Here is a 25,146-nt window from a genome sequence, read left to right on the forward strand (position 1 = left end):
TTTATTTGAGTACTGATCAGGTTTGGCATAATTGAATATTAAGAAAAATTCTTCAGTTACTGTAAAATGGAGTGGAAAAAATCACAAGTGACCAAGAATTGTGGGAAGCGTAGTTGGCTGAATGATATCTTTCTTGGTTGCTGTGACTGTATAAGAATTGTAAAAACGATACAAATGTGGGAGATAGGTAACAGAGGTAACAGAATGATATCCTAAGTTTCTATGCTAGAGCGATGTACAGAAAGTGTATTCTTGATACGTGGGTAAACTAAGCCATATATTACTTGGTTCAACTTAACCTCAGATCAAATATTTTACTTATTTAATGGTTAAAGAGCAAGAGGACACAAAAACGTGTTACGCACCTTGAAAGGTAGATTGTAAAAGTCATTATTAAAAATGGAGGTACATTATAACTACATCACTAAACAAAACATTGTCTGAAACATAAGTTGATATGAACTTTGTTGACATTTCCCTATTGCCTCCAATATTGTAAGCTCCTCTATCTGAACTTTGTTTTAGTCAACCAAGATGGTAGAGCTTCGATAATTGTTTTCAACGCTGATAAAAGCTGCCTATTTGGATGTAGTTTATGTCTAGACACTCATTATTAAAAACGTAATAATAACCAATTTTGCTGAAACGGATGATGAAAGGTACAGTTATTATTTACTTAAACTAAGTCTAGGATATTTTATATCCGAAATATCTAGTTACGTGTGCAAATTTTCGATTTACTTTTATTTCAATGTTAACAATAAAATATTACAATTCATCGGAAATTGTACAAAAGAGAGAAGTTATGAGCTCATTTTTTAACCACAAAGTTTTAAGTACTTTAAGTTCCAGGTCTAAACAATGTGCTTCTAAAAGTAGAAGGTAAAGTACTAAGAATTCATAATTCTATTCTGTAAATAGTAAAATAAATAATTTCTGTATTATTTATACTGATTAAGTCAGACATTAAGTCAATACATCTGTATTTATAAAGTTTTCACTAAACTTATTTTAATAAAAATAAAGATATAACTTAGCTATACAAGTATAACTGTTAGTTCCCATTGGAAGTTTTATAACTTTTTCGAATATCTTATTATTGAAAATACAAAATTGGAATGAAATTCCTTTTTCGTGTTTGCTTATATATGATTACTGCCATTTTCTGTTCATATTGTTTGCCATTAGGTCACACCATTTCATCTTTATTCGATGTGAAGTTCCATGTTTTGTTTGTTTGTTTATTTTTTGAATTTCTCTCAAAACTACACGAAGGCTATCTACGCTAGCCGTTCCTAATTTAGCAGTGTTTGACTAGAGACAGCTAGTCATCACCACCCACTGCCAACTCTTGGGCTACTCTTTTATCAAAGAATAGTAGGATTGACCGTCACATTATAACACTACCACGGCTGAAAGGGCAAGTATGTTAGGTGTGACGGGGTTTAGAACCCGTGACCATCACATTATGAGTCGAGCGCTCTGCCGGGCCGTGAACTTTCCATATCCCTTCAACTGAGCTTCACTAATTCATAAATTATTTCACTTTCCACTTTCCATCTTATTTTAATTTTCTCAACAAAGACCTAAAATTTCATGCTAATATCCTAGTTTTCTTTCTGTTATTACAATACATCCTTTTCTGTGATGTACACTCAGTGGCCAGTTTATTATGTACACTTGCTCTTTAACGCATATAGCCAAACAGCGAATCGTGTTGTTGCAACTCAATGTATAAAGCATGCAGACCAAACATTAGAACAGAGATGATGTGTTGATCTAAGTGACTTTGACTGTGGAATGATTGTTGGTGCTAGACGTGATAGTTCCAACATATCAGAAACTGCTGACCTCCTGGGTTTTTCACGCATTACAGTCTCTAGAGTTTATAGAGAATGGTACAAAAACAAACAAACAAAACATCCAATGAGCGGTAGTTCTGTGGGCGAAAACACCTTGTTAATAAGAGGTCAAAGGAGACTGATCAGACTCGTTCAAGCTGATAGTAAGGTCACAAATGCTCAAATAACCACTATTTACAGCAATGGTGTACAGAAGGGCACCTCTGAAGGAACAACGCGTCGAATCTAGAGGTGGATGGGCCACAGCAGCAGACCATGCCGGGTTTCACTCCTGTCAGCTAAGAACAGAAAGATAACTGTACAGTGGACACAAGACCACCAAAACTGGACGATTGAAAGTTGGAAGAAAACGTCGTTTGGTCTGACGAATCTCGATCTCTGCTGCGACATGCAGATAGTAGTGTCGGAATTTGGAGTAAACAGCATGAATCCATGGATCTATCTTGCTTTGTGCCAACGGTACAGGCTGGTTGTGGTGGTGTAATGGTGTGGGGAATGTTTAATTGCACACATTAGGCTCCTTAATACCAATTGAGCATCATTTGAATGTCACAGCGTATGTGAGCATTGTTTCTGACCATGTGCATTCTTTTATGGCCATAGTCTACTCGTTTTACAATTACTTCAGCAGGATAATGCGCCATGTCACAAAGCATGTATCATCTCAAGCTGGTTCCACGAACATGAAAGTGACTTCAGTGTACTTCAATAACCTGTATAGTCTCCAGATCTCAATCCAATAGAGCACCTTTGAGATGAGATGGAACAGGGAATGTGTGGCTGGCAAATTTACAGGAACTGCGTGATGCTATCTAGTCAGCATGGACTAAAATTTCTAAGGAATGTTTTTAGTACCTTGTTGAATCCATGCCGCGAAGAATTCAGGCTGTTATGGAGGCAAAAGGGGGTCCTAACCGGTACTAAATAGGTGTACCTAATAAAGTGGTCACTGAGTGTATCTTGACTACAGTCCAGATTCACTAGTTGTGCATGAAGCTTTCAACTGTGTGAGAGACCTTCAATAATGAAACTTCATCCCTATTAGAAATATTTGTTTACATCCATGAGGTAGTATAGACTGGTGATAAGGTTACTCATATGGTAAGTTGCCACATTTTCTTTACAGTAGATGTTTTATATGAGATACCATCCTGCTTTTCAGAGGTTCTTTTCGCAGTAGTCATTGGCCATATCTTATCCATCTTACTGCTGTTGAGAGTTGAAATCTTAATCTTTCTGTCAATCAGAATCAACTAAATCCGAGTCTGAAACAGCAGTAAGATACCAGCCAATCAGGTAATAGTTCATCTGAAATGCTTCAAGAACTGGTTCTTATGCTCCTTAACCAATCTCATGAAACTCAGTTAACCTCCACTGTTATCATTATTAGAATGTTGTAGTGAAGACACTGTTCAACCAGCTCTTTACATTTTGGTTTTTGACTGGTAGATACAGTAAATTTTTTTATAGAACCTAAGTACAATAGTGGAATATAGAGCAAAATGATCTTTTCGAATGGATTGATCCTAAAGGTTACATATGCAAATTTCTGTAAGAATGTGTTTCTTTCGTATTTCTTCTGCTGTTTGCAATACAAATGAATATGACTTGGAAACAAATAAGTACTCTGGTATTTTCAGCAATGTTTTTTTTTTTTTTTTTACAAGAGTAAGTGCGTGCTACAATTATGGTGTCAGTAATAGGAACAATAACAAACATATCACTGTCTACAACATTCGTAACACATTTGATAGCTTCGTAAAAGAGATAACGAATGAGCAAAGCTCTGACTAAAGAAATAATTAAAAGGTAAAAGAAAGGTTTCTTTGAGAGACTTACTCAACAAGAAGAAAGGAAGCTAAAACTTGCCTAAGAAACTTACGCAAAGATAATAAAGCAAGAAAAGGTGGGAGGTGCTACTATATTAACCTTGTTCATCTGTTCTTCAGAAAAGTAATCCTGTGGTCTTTTAATACTTAGTCTTCTATGGTGTCGTGGGACTTTTACCACGTTAAGGAAAGCTTGTGCACATTTCTTTAGTAGGAAAAAGCAGTCAAGGTTCTCACCTCAGTGCGTTCTGTCACTACCTTCCACCGTTATTGACGTGTAGTGTTAGTATTCTTGTACTGTGCTTTGTGCCATCCTCTTTTTTTTTTGTTTAAAATCATTTCTGATAGAACCCAAGCTAACAGAGTAAGTTACATCATGCATTGACACTTTGCAATTTTCATTCCATTATTCGTTCAATAAGAATATGTAAACATTACTTTTAAAATATTTTTCACTCAGAAAATAGTGAGAAAAAAATCAGAGAACATCAGGGGAATAAAAATAATAATTTACTGTACCTATGACTTTTCTCATAGTAGTTCTAATAGGACAGAATGGCACCAAACACTGTATGCTGTGCATTTTTCATGAATTTGAAAAATAGTTCAATAACTTCAGTGATGACGAGAAAACCCACTTGTAGAAAAAAGTATATATGTAAAAACGACTGGTTTAGGATGAGAAAATATTTTATGTAGAGAAACGAACAATGTTTCGACCTTCTTCGGTTATTGCCACGTTCACAAAGAAAGAAGGAGGTAACTGACCGATAGCTGACCACATGTTTGAAGGGGGTTCTGTAGCTGAGTGTAGGAATGACATTCCAGTTAATACCAAATTTATTTAAAAACCAGGCACAAAACTAAGATCTATACTATGTAAAAACTACACTTACAAACACCACACCAACATTATTTATAAATACAATGTGATAACTGCCACGACTTCTATATTGGAGAAACAAGTAGAGAGAAATGGAAACCAGATTCAAAGAACATAAAAAGTCACCTTCACACGTTTTCGAACACTGCAAGTCAAATAAACACAACATAACCATAAAAAAACACCCAAATACTAAATAAAGAAACAAACGCAAAATTAAAGAAGCCTAACTGATACAACAACACAAGCCCAAAATAAACCAATACAATTTTGTTTTGTTGTTTTTTTGGAATTTCGCACAAAGCTACTCGAGGGCTATCTGTGCTAGCCGTCCCTAATTTAGCAGTGTAAGACTAGAGGGAAGGCAGCTAGTCATCACCACCCACCGCCAACTCTTGGGCTACTCTTTTACCAACAAATAGTGGGATTGACCGTCACATTATAACGCCCCCACGGCTGAATGGGCGAGCATGTTTGGCGTGACGCGGGCGCGAACCAGCGACCCTCGGATTACGAGTCGCACGCCTTACGCGCTTGGCCATGCCGGGCCCAAACCAATCCAAAGGAACACCTTTATACCTATATCAATAAATATAATCAAACATATAAGCACGCCCTCTACATTCATACAATAACTTTTTAGTTCCGCTAATGATGCTTGCAGAAATTATGAAGATCTTGTCATAGATTTTACCTTTTTAAGAACTTTCATTTACTTGTCCCTCGTTAAGACAGCGATAAGTCTACGGATTTACGACGCTAAAATTAGGGGTTCGATACCCCTTGGTAAACAAAGCAGATAGCTCGATGTGGCTTTGTATAAAAACACATACTTCGTTCACTTGCTATTAGGAAAAGTCCGGTTATTTGAAGTAGTAATACGTAACGTTTGTAACACAATAAATCGGATACTCATCCGAAATAAAATAATAATACGTAACACATACAATTTGAATTGTTAATTATATATACTAGATTTTGGAAGAATTTAATTTTTTTTATAATTTGTCAAGAATTTCTAAAATGTTACCTAGTGTATTTTCAATAATTTTGATCTAAACAAAAAATTGCAAATTTTGATTAAATTTCTACTGGGAAGTGTTTCAATGGAAAGTAGCAACTCCTGGCTAAAGACAATTATATACAGTGGATACACTTGCTTTATTAAAATATTTAGTCTAATATAAGACGTCTATAACAAAACATAATGTAACTGTATGTCATTCCTGTTATTTCTTCCTTCACTCTTTGTTAAATTAAACAATTCCATCTAAACCTACAGAAAAGTTTACTGTCCTCGGTAAAAATTTTACCTAAAATATTAATTGTTAACGTTAAATAGCAATAACTTTAGATTATTTCCTTTTCATAACTTATCATTTATGTCTTATCCAAACTGTAACTCACTTCAGTACTAATTCTTATGAAAGATACTCATAACATATCGCCATGGTAACTCAAGGCACATGTACAAGTAAACGACAAGAGTCGTGTACCTTCAACAGATACTTAAATAAACGACCCTAACAACATATTGCTGAAGAAGAGATAACCAACGTTGTGTAAGCTGATATTTGTTTGAACATGATTAAAACGCCAGGACTTGCTTGATACGAAACCACGTGACATAGTCTAGTTATTTAATGAACATGAAATATCCTGATACTTTCCTAGGTTCAGTTGTTGCACATAACGATGTTTCATTCCATACGTAACTGGGAAATAACACATGTCCTATGTTATAAACACTTGTTCTTGTGTTTGAATACACTCTGTGCTGTTTAAAGTAAGTAACTTTACACATTATTTTTAGATATAACAAAATGTATAATAAAAGTAATCCCCAAAATACCGTCAGAATTCACTTAACACCTGTGCAAAGTTTTAAAAGTCTTTTTCTTCTTGGAGCTTTGACGTTGACTGACTGACTCAAAAACACACAGGCTGGTTTATGTTGTTTTTAAATTAAGCACAAAGCTACACACTAGGCTATCTGTGCTCTGCCCACCACGGGTATCGAAACCAGGTTTTTAGCGTTATAATTCCGCAGACATACCGCTGAGCCACTGGGGGGCCAGACTGGTTTATTAATATAGATTAACACAATATATTTAATATTCAAACGTTTTCGCTATACTCCTCCATTAAATTAAAGCTTGTATTTCTTTCAGTTGGAGCTATATGCATTGATAAAAGTTCATTGTAAATTTCAAAATGGTGATATATGTATAACAGGTGATATATGTATTACAAGATTATTTTTATTTGTTAGCTTGGGTTTCTCGTTACCATTTCATCCAAAAACATAAATAATGCATAAAGTTTGTAAAACCTTAACATTTATCTTATAACCGTTATTAACTAAAATATCATTTTTTATGAATATACTACATAGCAAAAATCCCCCGCTGGTACAGTCTTCGGATTTACAACACTAAAATCAGGGGTTCGATTCCTCTCGGTGTACTCAGTAGATAGCCCGATGTGGCTTTGGTATAAGAAAAAAACACACACATACATACCAAAGAACGTTAAGGGTTATTCATGTTTTTATTAAAGTTCTTGTCTATACTACAAGTAGTTGCAATTTATTCATGTTCATCATCGGTTTTCTCTAACTAGTATTTATATCACTAAAAATATCGTTATCAGTTTCTTAAAGCACTTTATGAGGTAATTAAATCCACTACACCAGTTTTTCTCGCATAAAGATTTGAATTAGGCACTTTAGTATGATATAACTTTGTATTTCAGAGGTGGTTCGAATCGGTGAATATATCACAATATACTCTCTGTGTGTGCGTTATAAGAGTGACGTGCAATACCGAAGTATGGGAGCTGTTGATTGCTTGTCTTTCATTTCGCTTGTGATACAAAATTAGTTAACGTAGCAGATAGACTTGGTAGCTTTGTTATAAATACAAAATACAGATTTAAATTAAAATTTAACTGTTTTAATATACATATCAAAATATAATTTTAGCCCGAATATTATTCCACAAAATCTTAGCATAAGTATTTGTTATTGAACCCTGTATTAAAGAAATGATATAAATGCTTAATGCACGCTGTATGTACATTCACAAGTAAGATTATACATAATAAAATATATAATAAGAACATTTTCTACTTTAACTATTATCTCATTGATGTTTTACCAGTATTTAATCTTTGATGAATGGATTAAAATACAAGCTTTTACTTAAAAATGTTGAAAATTAAGAAATGACTTGAATTAAGTGTACATAAAGCAGAATTATTAGGAATTTACATAATCAATTTATAGGTCTATTTAAGTGAAAGCATGATATATTGAATGTAGATAGGATAAATATCACAAGGGAAAAGTTTAGATTTTGAAAGTAAAGATTTAATTTGATCACAAGCAAACTTTCTTTCTTGTTATAATTATGGGAAAATAAGAACTCATTACCCAGTGGTTTGGCTGGTTAATAAATTTTCTTCTTTCAAAATGTAACTGTTAGTTTAAATTGACAGTCTTCATGGTTGTTCTAGACGGGAGGGGTGATTAAAGTGCATGACAGTTAATATATCACATTGTTGTGACCTTATTGTATATTTGCTACTAAAATGAGCATCACTAATTGTCCTAAATCTTATAACCGTTTCTTTGACGTTCAAACTGTAAAAACTCAATTTTTTTTATGTAAGATTTAGACCAACAATTCTCTGTTGAAAGGTAATGCAGGGTTGGAAGAAGCAATTTTGGATTCGTAAGACAGGTCAGAATAGCGTGCAAAGCATGCCACTGCTGGTCTAGAGGCATGCCTCTTCAGAAAAACTTTGGAAAACAGGTGCTGCGAGTTATGTGCTTATTTTACTATAATTTATTAACGTCATAAATAATATACAAGCACTTCTTTATAATTCACAAAAATAGGTGCTCACCACAGCCATAAGCAAACACAATCATGTACACCTGCAGATTACATATGTAATATATTAGGTATTGTTCTATTGATTCATACACACTACAATACTACGATACATCTATTCATTTAGATAGAAACAATTTTTTGAAGTGTAAATTAAGGTTAAAAAACATGTTGGTCCGATTGTTGTAAAGTCAAAACGTTGTGTAAAAAATACTGTTTATGTTGATAAGTTATTTTTGTTCAAAAGCATTTTTTTAAAATTTCTAACTTAAAACATGTTTATTGTCGGATATAAAATTTATAGTATTTAGGGTTATAACGTTTCACAAGGTTAATTTTGCATCATAAGGTAGAACAACCAATTTCACCCGATGAAACGTCGAAATCATAAATGTTATAACTGAAGAATATGTTAAATAATCGCAAATATTTATTTTTTATATTTTTATTTTGAGAGGGTGTCTTTTCGAAACTAGCGCCCATCGTCTGATCGTACAGCTTACAACAAAAGTGCATGCGCAGAATTAAAAAACAGAACGAAACGAGTGCGTATCATTCTTAACTTTGAGTGTGAAATTTCTCTTCAAAATTACATCTTTTTACATTGGTCCGGCATGGCCAGGTGGGTTAAGGGGTGCGACTTGTAATCTGAGAGTCGAGGGTTCGCATCCCCGTCGCACCAAACATGCTCGCCCTTTCAGCCGTGGGGGCGTTATAATGTGACGGTCAATCCAACTATTCGTTGGTAAAAGAGTAGTCCAAGAGTTAGCGGTGAGTGGTGATGACTAGCTGCCTTCCTTCTAGTCTTACCTTACGCTGCTAAATTAGGGACGGATAACGCAGATAGCCCTCGAGTAGCTTTGCGCGAAATTAAAAAAAACAAAAATCTTTTTACATCAGTATTACAAGCCTTTAAAGTGACATAAATTGATAGATAAAAACACAAAACAGATTAAAATTTAAATAAATAATGAAAAAATAAGAATCTATAAAAAGAATGGTACTTGGGTTTCTAGGTTGTAGATAAACTAAGCCTCCTTTCCAGTCATTTTCTTTTTGGAATGTCTGTTGGAGCAGTAATAAGTCCAAAAATCGAAAGGTTGTCAACTGTGTAGTTAGGGATGAAATGTTTGCCTGTCCCTGTATCTTGGTTCCCTAGTTTAATATGGTTTAGACATTCCGTCTTTTCTGCCAAGTCGACGGACTTTTTATTCAAAGTATATAAACTGTTGCATTGTTTGCAAATGATACGGTAAATGATACATTCAATGGTACATGTAAATGATTGTCTTATGTTGAAAGTTGTGTTATTTACTCGTGTTTTGTTGTTCTGTATATCTGTGGGCAATTGTTATGTTTACCTGGACTATCATTTTGTTTTTGTTTTTTTAAAGTTTATTATGCACCAAGATATCTTTTAGGTATTTATCTTGTCTATGAGAAATAATTGGTGGGTTCTTGAAAATGTTTAGTGGTAGGGTCTTCAGTAATGTGTAATTCTTTGCTGTAATATATTTGATTTTATTGTTGGTCTGATGGCATTTAGCAGAAGTGAAACATGATGTGTTTTTTCTTGGTAGGATTGAGTAATTTCTTCTGGGCGCATGAGCTAACTTGGTGGCTGCGTCGTGGATGACAGAATCAGGGTAATGACTTATACAAAAATGTTTTCATATTATTGGTTTTAGATTTATAATTTTTATCATCACCACATAGTTTGAGTATCGTTAGAACTGTGAATATGGTATTACCTTTTTGTTACTTTATGGTTGGGAAAATTCGAAATGATGGTATGTGTGCGAATGTTTTTTTGTTGTTTTTTTGTGGTGTATACTGATGGTCAGATGATCGTCTTGTACGTATGTTAATATCGATAAATGGGAGTGTCTTGTCGCAGATTTCATTCTAGTAGTTACAAATACAAATTCGGCTAAAGATGTGTGTGTGTTGAAGGGGTCACTGTAGGTCTTTCGTCTAAGAAATACTTTGGTACAATTATACCCTCTTTGTGTGGAATAGACGTTGTAGTGGATTTACTGTTATGTATTTATTTTAATATCATTGTTTGTTTCAGTTAATTATATATTTATAACTGTATCTAACTGTTAAATGTGTATTGCGAAATTCCCGCTTATTCATCAAAGTTATAGATTCTCGAGCGCAAAAATCAACGATATACATATGTGTATATTAACGATATACATAAGTGCATATAAATACTAGTGATTGACAGTATTTTTGCTCTAGCTGAACTTTCTAGAATCTTGCCTAAATATTATAAAATGTAGAAGTTGCAGCACCTGTAGAGACAGTATATAATGTTGGTTGATTTGCTGTAGTTGGTGTACTATGATTCTCGGAAAGTATAATAGGAAAACTAGAGATATCTGACAGTGAATATTTATAGATTTCAAACACTAGAAACTGTGTAACTTCAGCGGATTAACATCAGACGTTAGTATTTTACGAAGACACTATATATCTTCAGCGGTGAAAACTTGTGATCAGTAAAGAGTTAAGTGGCTTCCAGTTAAGTGAATTGTATCTATTTCAACTCGGGATTAATTCGCTCGTCGTGAACAGTTGATAAAAGTATTCAATTCCAGACTAGATAGAAGACTCAATATTATGTGTAAGTTTGTAAAACTTTTATCCATAAAACGTTATTTCTAATAACCGATTTTATAAATTGTATTATTGTTTGTATATTAAAATATATTTGTGAAAAGAAAGAAAACTGTGTATTTCAATATTGTTGGCAAACATCATAAATTTGACACATCTCTACCTTCAATTACTTTCTAAATGCAAATTACAATTTAACTCAGTTTCAAGCTATTGGAAATCGTAATACGTAACATAATCAGCTGGGAGATCGTCCGGATAAATTATATACGTAACAATTTGTACAATGATTTTATATCTATAGTGAAATTATAGTGTTCCTTTCCAATTAAATGTATGTTCTTGATTGAAGTAATTGAATGAGTAGCGTCCTTTACCTGTGTTTGTAAATTAATGAAAAGTTTGATAAAACTTCGTCAAAGTAATTGGATATTCCTTCTCCAGTGCAACTGTATGCGAACATAATAGGTCGGTTCAAATGGCCTTCTTTGGAGATTTTAAGAGAAGATAGAAAATAGGATTTCTATGTTCTTCCACAATGAGATTGATGGTTATAGTGAGTAATAACTTAGTATCAGTCATATTCTTAATTGTGAGTGTTACTATGTTGTTCACATCAGGAACTGAGTTGTCTTGAAAAATGGAATAGAAAGTGCTGTTGTAAAGTTGTCTCAAACCATTAACCAACTACGATGGTTCCACCTTTATCTCCTGCCTGTACAATAATTTTGTCTCTACTTAAAGCTGATCGTTTGTTGTGAGAAATATTTTAAGGTTTAGTCATTGTGTTTAAATCTAATTCATTAATTTCATTCCCACATTTAAGAATGAAGTAACCAAATGTGATAACTTCAAATCATGTTTTGATGAGCAATGTCCTCTTGTAATTAAGGATGTTTCTCACTCCCAGTAAAGATACATAGTTTAATTAGAAACCCCTCCACGAACTTATTGACCAAGGTATCATACCAACCTACCAAGTATTCTTTTCTCTACAGTTGGTGGAGATCATTCATGTAGGCAGACAGTGTTTCAGTGCTGATTCTTTGGTAAGCCTGGAATGTGGCTCGTTAGTTCTCCACCAGATTGAGAAGTGATACAACTGGTAGAAGTCTGTTTTTCATTTGTTCTACTGCTCTTTATTCAAATCTTCAATGGCAATGAGGGTTGTACCATCTAAGATCAGGGCAGGGCACTTAAAAGTCTAAAATTGAATAAATAATTAAAATTCAACTTTTCATATTTATAGTTTTGTTAAATTCATCAACACTTCCCACATAAAAACTAAATTATGTATATTTAACATAATGTGTTTTAAGTGGAAGTTATTAACATATTTGTTAAAACGTTTAATTATTTAAATATAAAATCTTATATTTTAAGTACATATTCGAATTTGAAAATTAAACAAATGACAGTCATTTACACTCTCTGAAATATCTATTTCTATGTCCATATATGGAAAGTAGTAATCTACCTGAACCAATATATGCCAGTTCTGAAAGGTATCTCACCCTCTGAGTTGTGAGTTTCACATGCAGATACCTCATCCCACCTGCTGAGGGTCTGGCACAATTCATCCATGGGTAATATGTCTAGCTTGTGTAAATTGATCGTGGTAGTCTTTATCAGTGCTGGGTCTGCAGTGATGTGATAAGTGACAACATAAGAATTTGGTAGCGGTCTCTCCACACTGGGTGTCATTCAACGTTGATGAGCCTCATTACTTCCTCATTCCATTCTGTCGTGAAAACGTTTTCGAAAGAGATCAGCTCTTTCTTCAGACAGTTGCTATGCACTTTGTGTAGAATCATGTTGTTACTTGGGCAAGACTGTAACTTAATTTTGAGTTAAGATACTGGTTATCTTTTCAAATGTGTCCTGCTTCTTGCTTGTAAAAGTTAATTGTAGATTTCTTATTTGTCGTTTGGAACAAATGAGAGAAGACTATCATTTCCACAGGGGACAAACACACAAGAGTTGGCGCAGTACATGTTTGGACGGCTGTTCATTATGGTGGAAGAAACTATTTTACATATCATTCAGGGAACTGTCAATAACGTCTCCTACAGGAATCACATAAAGATATTTATGCCATATTTTGACTGTGGTTTGACAACAACGTTATGTTTTCAAGGTGACAATGCTGCTTTCTACAATGTACATATTGTGCAGGAATTTCTCGACCGGAAGCACGTTACAAGATTGTCATGGTCAGCAAAGTCTCCAGATTGTAATCCCATCAAGAACTGTTCAGCAGAACTGAGCCGAAAATCTGCTAACTACATCTCTAAATCAGTCATCTAACCGAAGTGTTTCTTATATCCCCGAAACACCTAAAACAGAATCTTAAACAACTTTTTCAAAAAACTTTAACATTTTTACGCAAAACCATAAATATAATTTCACATAAAAGAAAACTAAAAAACAACCCCACACGAAAAGGTATTAATTTTATAAATAACCTAACTCAAGAGAACCACATCAAAGTTCTAACGGCAGATGAAAGTTATAATGAACACAAATGAATATTTTCGAAAAATGAACAACATGTTATCAGATACAAACACATTTAAACTAACACACATAAATTCACAAAAACACATTAGAACCAATTAAATAAATTACTGCTACGAATGAAAAACAACAACATAATCTCAAGAAATCTTTATTCTTACCTACGAAAGACTGACTCACGCACACCACAACATAACAGGATCCCCAAACATCACAAATCTCATTGTCCAATATAACCCATAGTGTTGACTTATGAATCATTTAACTACAACTTCAATAAACATATAACGTGGACATTTTCTAAATATGTAACATCAGCCGGCTCCTTTTCCAAAAACTCTTTTAACTTTAAATCTATTATTAACCAACTGTACCATAAAGCCTTAATAGTCAGTTTGATGTAATCTCCTTCTTCACAGAAGTCCTAACTGAAGCCTGCAAGATAGCTTTAAAACATTATATTCAAAACTCCAACCCATTAATGCACACCCCTAGCAACCAATTAGCAACCATTATAGGTTTCACTACAACAAAAAGTAACTTTATGTTCAATAACCAAAACTACATACAACTAAATGGCCTAAGTGTGGGAAATCCCGTGTCACTAGCCTTAGCAATATATTTATGACACAGATTGAATCTCAAGCGATCAATTCAGCCTTACATCCACCACTATACTGGTACAAACATATTGATGATACAATTGCTGGATTCACATATACAGAACACACACCTAGTTTTTTCAACCACGTTAATTCTATACACCCCACCATTAAGTTCACCTGTGAACAGAAAAAACAAACAAACCACATATCATTTCTCAACCTCAAGATCAGAAGAACCGATACACAATTTAAAACAGAAATACACAGAAAAATCACCAATACTGGATTATACATTCCCTGAAACTCAGAACATGAAACAAAACAAAATCTCAACTTATTAAGAAACCAAATAAACACAGCCACAAAACTATGTTTACCCGATAAAACTAACGATGAAATCAACAAAATAAAACAACACTTCATTAACATTAACAAGTTTCCTCCTAGATTAACAACACAATCACCCCAAGATACAACAAACTACTAAACCTCACACTGCTGCATACCATGTATTCCAGACATCAGCGAGAAAATTACCAACATTTGGAAAAACTTATAACAAAACACAACATTCCAGTAAACACCAAATGTATTCAAAAACCAGGTACAAAACTAAAGGCCATACTATGTAAAAACTACGCATACAAACACAACACTAATATAATATATAAAATACAATACAACAAGTGCTACGACTTCTATATCGAAGAAACAAGCAGAAAAATGGAAACCAGATTCAAAGAGCACAAAAATACCTTTGCAGGTTTTTCAATACTGCAAATCAAATAAACTCAACATAACCATAGAAAACACCAACATACTAAGAAGAGAAACAAATATAAACAAACGCAAAATCAAAGAAGTTCTACTTATACAGCAACTGAAACCAAAATTAAGCCAATATGAAGAAACAACTTTATACCCATACTAATGAATAGCCTAACATCCAACTGCAACGCCCCCTACAATCTCGTACCCGTTTATAATCCCGTCCCTATCACATGTGGTCGGCAACGGTCAGTTGCAAATTCTCTCTTTGTTAACCTGAAGATGAATGACCTAAAAAGGTCGAAACGTTGTTTTCTGCTTTATTAGTAAAAGAATTAATACCCATACCAGCCGTTCTGAGATACATTTTTACATTCCTAGAACTGATAAACGGAAAGACTGGTAATTATTACATACTTATGATTTATGAGAAAAACACGTTACATTTGGGGAATCTTTAGTTAGAGTAAATTATTTCTCGTAAATTTTAGTAATTAGAGGGACAAATCAAAAAGTTATATAGCACTTAAGAATGAAACAGAGGTATATAGAAAACCACAGATTTAGAAATACAGGTTAAGATAGTGGTAATGACTGTAAAAATTCATTTTCGTTTGAAAATATCATATTTAGTTAGTTTGATGATGCATGGGATTGTTACCTAGAGTCTACTTGTTTTAGGTGAAACATGAAACTACGCCTTTTCTAGACTATATGTTTGAAAGATAAACTATACACATATATATATATATATATGTATATACACTGCTGGCCAAAATCTTAAGGCTAATGATAATAAAGAAAAAATATGCATTTTGCGTTGTTAGACTCAACCACTTATTTGAGTAGAGCTTCGAAAGATGATAATAAGAAAAGGGAAAATAAAAATAAAAAACAGTTACATAACATGAATAAAAAAATGAATGATATAACTGTTGAAGAATAATAACAATAATTTATGATATTTTTCCTATCTGTGATAAGGTAATCATAACCATATTCAGTTATTTGAAATATAGATCTAAACCAATAGATGTTGAAAAGAAAGTTCATAAATATGATGATTTAGGTGGAAAAACAAAAAGTATCTGTACACGACAATTCTTCAAAAATTCTTCTTTCATACTATTGTTTATTAGTAATACGAGTGGATATAATAGGCTGGTGCTTGTCAAAGAATTAGGCTTGGATGATACATAAATTTATCTAATTTAGTAGAAAGTCGGTATCCTGATGAATAAATTATACCTGTAGTCCAGATAGCAGGCCCAAAGATACATTGCAATATGAATATATATATATGCAGTATATAGCTTCTATACTGTGAACCTGAAATGATAACTAGAAATCAACTGTGTAAATATTATAAACGAATATTATTTATACTTAAATACAGAAGATAAAGAAGAAATATATCACAATATTTAATCTTATGGTTGTATTAAAAACAAACGTAGCGAAAATAAAATAACTCCAATTCAGTGTTAAGTTGAAATATCCATTTATTTAACTATGCTAATGTATTATTTTATGAAACAGAAAACTACAAAATGATGATGGATTTAATATTGACTTTAAAAAATAATGATAATATATCGTAATCAATCATTTGTAAAACAATTAACAAAGTCTGAATACAAATTACAGTTCTTCTTGAGTTGATAGAGTTAATTTAATTTAATATGTAAAATTTGAAAAAAATTTCTGATACATTTTAACGATTAAAGTAAATCCAAAGAGCGCAGAAACTTTGTGCTCTTCAACTGCCGCAGAAACCATTCATTTTTGCTCCCCAGTGGCATAGCAATAAGTCTACGGATTTAAACCGTTAGAAACCTGGTTTCAATACCTGTGTGTGGCCAGAGCACAGATAGTCCATTGTGTAGCTTTGTGCCTAATTCCAAACTAACAAACAAACCATAAAATTTTAATGGTAAGGCAAAATTTCAGACCAACAGGACAAAAATAATTTTGATGGTTGTCGTATATTATGTTTTTAAAACAAATTTGAGTTATTTCTGATTAATATTTCGCTATTTCAATGGGTTTGCACTTTTAAATTTGTTTAACTTTTAAGTGGTCAGAACCATTCTAAATGTACACAACTAGCGTAACTCCCTTCACAATATCGTCACTTTTGTGCGACGAATCTGAAAACTTTTTTTGGCTTACAAAACATTAAGTAAATTGAAGGAAAATCTTTAAAAGTTGTTACTTTATCCAATTTTGTACTTAAGATATCACTTAGAAATTATCTAATTTTAATTTCAAAGGAAACGAAACCAGGCTGTAAAAATGGATTAGCTCTTTCTAATTATTACTATACATTAGTCATACCCAATACACTTCTGTTACAAAATTTAAATAAAAAAGAAAAACATATAGTTATAACATGAAGAAATATTATAATCTTTAGAACATAAATACAGTCGTTGTGAAATTTAATAACGTCTTAAACATTTTTTTTTATATACGTCACCAAAAGTAACAATACAGCAGTTAAAACTAAATAAGAATAGCTATAAAAACAAATTTTAATATGCTGCTCTTAAACACTAACGTGAACTTAGCTGGATAGTCTTTCCTGGCATCAACAATATATTAGAACCAATTAGGCAATAGATTCCAGAGCTCCGATAAAGATAGTAAGTAATAAAACAAATATATCACAAAATAACTAAGTATCACAAATAAATAATTAAAATATAACTAAAAACTTTAAACATTTATTATAACTTTAGTGAGGTGACTTTAAAGTTGAGTCCTTTACGTAAAAATACTAGTTTGCAATGAAGAAATACACTACGTGGCCAAAAGTATGTGGATATCCCTTCTAAGTAATGGGTTCGGCTATTTAAGCCACACCCATTGCTAAAAGGTACATAAAATTAAGCATACAGCCATGCACTTTCCATAGACAAACATTGATAATAGAACGGGTCATACTGAAGAGCTCAATGACTTTCAACGTAGGACTGTCATAGGATGCCACCTTTCTAACAAGTCAGTTCGTCAAAATTTTGCCCTGTTAGAACTGCTCCGGTCAACTGTAAGTGCTGTTATTGTGAAGTGGATACGCCTAGGAGCAACAACATCTTAGTCACGAAGTGGTAGGCCACACTAGCTCACAGAACGGGACCGCCGAGTGCTGAAGCGAGTAAAAATCGTCTGTTCACAGTTGCACACTCACTACCAAGTATCCAAACTGCCTCTGGAAGCAACGTCAGCACATGAATTGTTGCATTGTGCCAACTGTAAAATTGCGTGGAGGAGGAATAATGGTCTGAGGCTGTTTTTACTAGTTTGGGCTAGGTTCTTTAGTTTCAGTGAAGAGAAATCTTAATGCTACAGCATCAAATGACATTCTGGAGAATTGTGTGCTATCTACTTTCAGGAAAACAATGTCCTCTGCACAAAGCGATGTTCATAAAGACATGTTTTGCCAAGGTTGGTGTGAAAGAATTTGATTGGCCTGCACATAATCTTAACTTCAACTCCATCGAACACCTTTGGAAGGAATTGGAACACCGTCTACGAGCCAGGCTTTTTTGCCTGACATCAGTGTCCGACCTTATTATTTCTAAATCTTAGCACATCAACTTTGGGAAGAACAGTATTTTATATAATGATGTGATTATCAACAGTATTTATTAAATACATAGATTCTTCTTAGGTTGTTTCTATATCTTAAATAGCTTCATTTTAAAGTGACGCTTTCTTATGCTCTTTGCAATCAATACAATTACGACAGAAAGTGTTGGTATCCTGCGTCGTAAGTAGTTTTCTCCTCATAACTTAAAAAATATCAAGATTAGAATAATGAAAGTATAGTATATTATAAATATTATACTAACACACATCTACATAAAGTTTTATGTAAATTGAACGACAAATAAACTGTTTATAAACAAATAACCAAATTGTCATAACTGTGCGAGTTTTCTTAAAATATGATTTGTAGTATTTTCCACACACGTCACGTTCTATTTGTTTCTGTGTAGGTCTCTTTGGTCTAAAATTAGATCTTTATAAAATTTATAGTAATAATCTGTTTTACATATTTTCCTTCGAACTTCATTGATAAAAATATTTATTAACTAGTTTTTTTTTCTAAGTTTAGAATAACAACTGCATCTTTTTCGTCTGCAGAACCATTCAACGATTTTAAAGTTTTGGCTGAAAGTGCTTATTCCATTTATTTAGATATATATTTATTAGAAAGCGAACTTTATTAATAAAGGGTATTTTTTATTATTTTCTCAATATATGATTTAAAAGCCTTTAATCCACTGTCACATCTCACTTTTTCGTGTTCATCTTTTCTTTTATAATAACAAATGTTAGGATATATTTTACACAAATTTATATCCATCACTATATTTCAACTTTTATGATATTTTTCAAGTGGTTTCTCTTCCTTGCGTTTAGAACACTTGTTAATCGTGTATAATCCCTTTCGAGGTGTGTGTGTGTGTTTTTCTTATAGCAAAACCACATCAGGCTAGCTTCTGTGTCCCTCCCTGATTTTACTGTTGCAAATTCGTAAATTTATCGCTGTCACCCCAGGGGATCTTTCGAAGAAGGAAGTTATCCTTGTGTTTTTGCACATGTGTTTTAACTATTTGATTATGCATTCGCTCTGATCTTTTTTATCTCTTTTCGTTTTTAGTTTTAACATGACAATATTGCCGCATTTTTACACCAATACTTAAAATCATCTTTAAGTTTACAAATAATGTACTTTATAAACTAAAATATAAAATAAATTACTTTAATAAGTTAACAAGAATACCATCGATAAGAAGCATGTTTAATCTTTTTATTCTCTCTCTTTCTCTTTATTTTCACAAAGATAAACATATGAATTATGTATTTCTTAATAAAAATATTTGGGTCCATTTACAAGGTGAAAATTGCCAATACCGTAGTATGTCTGCGGACTCACACTGCTAGGAACTGGGTTTCGATACCGGTTGTGGACAGAACACATATATCCCATTGTGTGGCTTTGTGCCTTCCAAACATATGAAAAAGCAAACAAACAGATAAAACCCTTAATGTTTTGAAAATTACCTAGCACATATGGATATCGAAAACAATGCTTTAATACGTAATAATAGACTATATGCTTTACTTTAAATGAAAATATTAATCCTTGGTTTAATGCTGAAGTTTTGGAAAAATTAGAAAACGAAAAATACAATATTGATGTTAAGGATAATTATAACTTTCATTATTTCAATCACATGCAAAATTTATCATTATATGCATTAATAATGTATGTAAAATTACCTGAAACAAAAGAGTTATAAAACATGAGTAACATCTGAATGAAGTGTTACTGTCATTTATCAAATAATGGTGAATATAAACTAAAACAAAATTATAAAAATCAAACTGAACACTTAAGTAAACAATTTTAAAAATATTACAGTTAGAAGAATGAGAAACAGTAATAATATAATGTTTAATGCACTACAAAATATTATAAACAAACAACCTATTTTACTTTTCCTTGGGTTATGAAATTTAAAAAAAAAGGTGGGATGGATATTATGATAAATAAAGTACACGTCCTAATTGTCCTAAAATTATTCATAACATAGCATATAATTACAGTATTCTTTATTACTTCACACTTAAGAAATTACTGCATAGGTGCTTAAAACATGATATACACTGTACAATGATCAGGATTACTTTATACAAAGAGGTAATTGATAAAAGTTGTTAATGTCTTTCCACACTGTTTCACGTTATTAATTAATTGACTGCAGACGAGACTCATGGAATGAAGTTCTAAGATTTAATGTGTGTGTTTTCTTATAACAAAGCCACATCGAAACATCTGCTGTGTCCAACGAGGGAATCGAATTTGAATTTTGCATTGTAAATCTAAATACTTACTGCTCTTCAACCGGGGAACGAAATATTTAATAAACTTTTTATTTTGATGTAAGAACGTGGCAGTATCTTTGAGTGTAGTTAATGCTAACTTACGTCAAAGAAAATGAATGCTCGATAATATCAATATCAGAGATGGGGTGTTGTGCATCCCCCATTAACATTACATTTATTCCAAACTCTCATCCCATAAAGTTAAGATTTTTGTGTTATTTACCATATTACCCACCCACAACTTCCCTACATACACACACACACACATATTTTCAAATTCATAATCTGAACAAACGACGGATACATTGGTTAGTATAAAATAAATAAGTTGGTAGTTTATAATACCAAAGAATTGTAAACATATTTAAGATCGCGAGAAAAATAAGTTAAACACAGTTTTCCAAAAAAGTCGTACAAGTAAAATGAGAATATTATAAAATTAATAAAAGAAAAATACTGTTTGTATTCCTTATGAAATATTATAAACAGTTATTAAAATATCGATATATTTCATTAAGTATTAAGTTTTAATAAATCATCATCATCATTCACCACTCGATTCCATCAAGGAACATGGGGCCGCAATCACTTGCGGATTCTTCAACAGGTTTTTAAGTGAGTAGGTTGTTAGCCCACTGCACCGAGCCGTCCCTAGTTTAGTAGTGTAAGACTAGAGGGAAGGCAGCTAGTCATGACCACCCACCGCCAACTCTTGGGCTACTCTTTTACCAACGAATAGTGGGATTGATCGTCACAGTATAACGCCCCCAGGGCTGGGAGGGCTAGCATGTTTGGCCCGACGCGGGCGCGAACCCACGACCCTCGGATTACGAGTCGCACGCCGTAACGCACTTGGCCATGCCGGGCCAAACGCTAATAAATACCAATACTAATTGTTTTAGGTACTATTGATAAACAGCATTCGTAGAAGCTTACAATACAATTTTAAAATTCTTTATAATAATGTTAATAATGGAAAAATGGTTTTTAGTATTAAAATCTAAGTCAATGTGGGTACCATAAAACAACTTTGATTAAAATTTAGTAACAACACTTTCAAATAAATAATATTTAGTAAAATTATCTAATGTGCATTGTGCATTAAAGTATGAAATTCAATTTGCAACTTCAAGGTTTTTAACAAAGTTAGCAACACATTATCAGATTAGCTTATCTGAAGGAAGCTTGCACAAGTTATTAAGATTTGAGCATATTATAATTTATGTCGAACAAGTATCCGATTTATTATGTTATGTATTACAATCTAAAATAGCCTAAAGTATTAATTTGAATTTAGAAGTTAATTAAATGTCCAGGTATTCTGTCAAAATGAAAACCTGTCTGGAAGACCTAGCTAGAAGACTGGTGATCCATTCTACAAAAACTGAAAATAACAGCAAAACAACAGAAAACTGCCAGAAAAAAAGACAACTTTGACAAAAATTTCACCGACAACGAACAACCCACATTTCCAAGAAGACCTGGAAACATCTTTTTCCCCGAAACACCTCAAAACAGTATCTTAAACAATTTCTTCTAAGAATTTTCACGCAAAACCATCAACATAATTTTAGAGAAAAAAAAACTAAAAAACAACCTATTAATTCTATAAACAACCAAAAACAAGAGAATAACATCAAAATTCTGAAAGAGATAAAGACAATGCTATAGTTATAATGAACACAAAAAAATACATTCGAAAAATGAACATCTTATCAGATACAAACAAATTTGAACTAATACACACAAATACAACTAAAACACACAAAAACCAGTCAAACAAAATCCTCTGTTCTAGTCAACATTTTTATGACACAAATTGAATCTCAAGCGATCATTTAAGCCTTACGCTCACCATTATACTCGTACAGGCATATTGACGACACAATTGCTGAATTCGCATCTTCAGAACACACACGTAGGTTTTCCAATCACATTAACTCTATACATCCCAACATTAAGTTCACATGTGAACAGGAAGAAAGCAATCAAATATCATTTCTTAACCTCAAAATTACAAGAACCGATACACAATTCAAAACAAATCTGCAGAAAAATCACTCATACTGGATTATACATTCTCTGGGACTCAGCACATGAAACAAAACAAAAACTCAACATATTAAGAAATCAAATAAACAAAGCCACAAAACTATGTTCACACGGTAAAACTAACGATGAAATCAACAAAATAAAACAACATTTCATTAACATCAACAAATTTCCGAAAAAACAGTGGAAAAACTTATACGCACACACCTATACCAAGAACAAACAAACAACAATAAATCCCAAGATAGAACAAACTACAAAACCGTATACGGCTGTGTACCATATGTTCCCGACATCAGCGAACAATAACCAACGTTTGAGAAAAAACTATAAAAATACAACATCCCAGTAAACACCAAATTTATTCAGGAACCAGGTACAAAACTAGAGTCCGTACTACGTGAAAACTATAGTGACAAACACAACACCAACATAATTTATAAAATAAAACGCAACAACTGCCACGACTTCTATGTTGGAAAAACAAGCAGGAATATGGAAACTAGATTCAAATAACACAAAAAACTCCTTCACACATTTTTTAACACTGCAAATCAAATAAACACAACATAAGCATAGAAAACACCCAGATACTAAGTAGGGAAACAAATATAAACAAATGCAAAATCAAAGAAGCCCTACTTATACAGCAACTAGAACTAAAATTAAACCAATATATAGGAACACCTTTATACCTATACTAATGAATAATCTAACAACCAACTGCGACGCCCCTACAATCTCGCATCAGTTTATACTCCCGTCCGTAAGACGTGCCCGGCAACGGTCAGTTCTAAACTCTCCCTTTGTTAACCTGACGATGACCTAGACAGGCCTAAACGCTGTTCTCTGCTTTATTAGTAAAAGAGTTAATTTCAATATCAGCCGTTATGAAATAAATGTACAATTATGTATGTCGATTAATTAGTGCTTTGAGTTTTAATAATTTCAGAAAAGTATTTCACATATCTATTTAAGACTTGTGGCAAAATTGAAATAACCACATGATTTGTACTAATGACACTTATAGAAATTATAAAGTTGCTATAAGCCAGTAGTTCCCAACCAGTGGAACCCCTTGGGGTGCGAGATAGCGTTCAGGGGTGCGAGATAACAATTTGTTTTAACCACTTTCACCTTTATTCTTAAATAAATAATTACTGTGAGGGGTGCGAGAACACATTAAATTTTTTTTAGGGGTGCGGAACATAAAAAAGGTTGGGAACCACTACTATAAGCGATATTACTTAAGAGGTACATCATATTAAATTCTATCCTGAATAAGAAACTGAATATATTAATTTTACTCTAAATCCTCAAAGTGATGTTAAAATTAATTGGAGTGGTGTAAGAATTACTGAAATTACCAAAAAGAAAAAGTTTCAACTTGAAAACAGAAATTAATTTACCTGGTGTCCAATCAAGTATTGTGAATTTCGAAAATGCACATTTAGCTTTCTGTATGGTTGTGTAACGTGCAAAGCTCTAAAGATAAGTCTAATCACGTTGATGAATGAATTTTATATAAACTTAATAGGAACGCTCTTTATAAACTGATTTCATGGGAAGATAGATGCATCTTTTCTTGTGGACCATATTGTTTTATGTAATATTAGAAAACTTAGAAATGTGTCACAGTATTGGAAAACGCCCACTTTAACAGTCCTCATAATTATTTTCCAATGATAAAGTGATGTAACAAAGTATTTAACGCATTATCTGTCCTTTATATGATACTAGAACCACAATAAGTGTTCTGTATTGTTACATGACAGATGAATCGTATTAGTTTCTGTTTTCATTACATGATGGAGAACGAATTGTTTCTCAAGTAGTGGTCAAGTGACTAATAAACAAAGGTTGAAGCATTTGTCACAGAATTCTACCCTTTGACATCACTCTGGATTATTAGTGCACAGTTTGTGATGAATATTTTTAAAATGTATAATCATGTGATCATCATCTCCATGCAACTATTTTTTGTGGGTGTCATATTTGTTTTGTATATGGAGATGAGAGCTATTGAAACAGTCGTATGATTGAAATTTTAAATAATCTTACAATTACTACTTTACTGGGCCATTCGTATTGTACAATTTAGACAAAATGTATTTTGAATGGGGATTCCTACTGAATATAGCGAATATGAAGTCTATTCTTCTTCTGAAGAAAACGACTTTGCTCTGAACACATGAAATTTAAAGGTTCTCT

At 32.8% G+C, this 25,146-nt stretch overlaps 1 long non-coding RNA gene across 1 annotated transcript; it reads left to right on the forward strand.

Annotated features, from left to right (window-relative positions):
• The first annotated feature begins 6,226 nt into the window (after window positions 1-6,226).
• On the forward strand, window positions 6,227-11,195 carry LOC143246133 (uncharacterized). The gene is made up of 3 exons (XR_013025812.1): window positions 6,227-6,360; window positions 10,051-10,116; window positions 10,878-11,195. It is a non-coding gene; the product is annotated as an uncharacterized LOC143246133 (long non-coding RNA).
• The last annotated feature ends 13,951 nt before the right edge of the window (window positions 11,196-25,146 follow it).

Source organism: Tachypleus tridentatus, chromosome 3 (genome assembly GCF_004210375.1).
Source record: "Tachypleus tridentatus isolate NWPU-2018 chromosome 3, ASM421037v1, whole genome shotgun sequence".
Taxonomy (NCBI): domain Eukaryota; kingdom Metazoa; phylum Arthropoda; class Merostomata; order Xiphosura; family Limulidae; genus Tachypleus; species Tachypleus tridentatus.